We start from the raw sequence: 1,107 nt of genomic DNA on the forward strand, positions 1-1,107 counted from the left end.
CTCGCTGGGAGTACGGGGTTCCCAGGGCATTTTGCGTGTGTGCCTGGCGGGCAGTTAACTAATGCTAAGTCCTTAGCACTGAGTTTCCTCTTTCCCCGTGCTGAGGCGATGGCCGGGGGAGCCGCCGTGGCCGGGAGCGCGCCGAGGACCCTCGTGAAACAATCTGGGTTCCGGAGAAAGGCGCCGGGCCGAGGGAGCGGGCAGGGGCTGCCGGAGCGCGAACCACCCGTGTCCCGGCGGCCTCAAGCCAGGGGCAAACGAAGCGAGTTGGGGAGCCTTCACCTGTGCGCAGCCCGAGGAGCGGGCCCTGCGGCGGACGCGTCCTGCCAGCGCAGAGGCACCAGTAGCCGTAGGCAGGACTGTGACAACAACCACGATTTCTTTTCCTCCCGCAACGCCAAAGCGACCGAGCTAATGAATACGTGCTGCGGGCAAGGAGATGGTCCGCAGCCCGGCGGCAGGAGGGCGACACGGAATGAAGCAAAAGGGAGAAAAAGAAAGACAACGCACGTCTGCCAGTTGCTTCTCGCTTAAAATAATAAACGAATACTTTAAAAGCAGGCCCCGAGCCGCTCGAGCCGCCCAAGGGCGAGCGCTTGGAGTTGGTTACTCGGCCCATTTTTCGAGGAGTAAAAAGGGAGCCAGGGAGGGTCCCGCGCGCCGGCCGAGGAAGCAGGCGGAGCCGCGCCGGTGTCTTTCATGGAGGGAAGGAAATCAGGAACAGTTTACACCCCAAGCTTGCGGAGGCCGATGGCCTTTAAATAAAGCCCGAGAGCGCCGTTAAATCCCGATCCGTGCAGCTGCCTGCAAATTGATCAGCAGCTGCCGAGCGGCCCCGCTCCCACCTTATCAAGGGCCGCGGTGGGACGGCGGCGTCGCGCCGCACGAAGAAGGTGGATCGCCACCCGCTGCCCCGCCGGGTCCGGCTGCAGTGCCGCGGGTCGTCTCCGTTGCTCTTCGCAGCGGATTTCGTTTTCAAAGCGAAACAAGAGCCAGCGCCGGAGCAGCAGTCACGGCGCGAAAGCCCGGCCCGCGCTGTCCCTTCCAGCCCGAGGGCTGCGAGGCCGAGGCGCTTCGCCGGGCCGTCTTCCCCCTCGGCGAGCTGCA

General features: G+C 64.3%; 1 protein-coding gene across 6 annotated transcripts in view; it reads left to right on the forward strand.

The window, feature by feature from the left end:
- The window catches only part of TBX15 (T-box 15), a 174,361-nt gene that overhangs the window by 887 nt on the left and 172,367 nt on the right, over positions 1-1,107 (forward strand). The gene's annotated exons all lie outside the window — the stretch shown is intronic.

This window comes from Alligator sinensis, unplaced genomic scaffold (genome assembly GCF_000455745.1).
Source record: "Alligator sinensis unplaced genomic scaffold, ASM45574v1 scaffold422_1, whole genome shotgun sequence".
Taxonomy (NCBI): Eukaryota; Metazoa; Chordata; order Crocodylia; family Alligatoridae; genus Alligator; species Alligator sinensis.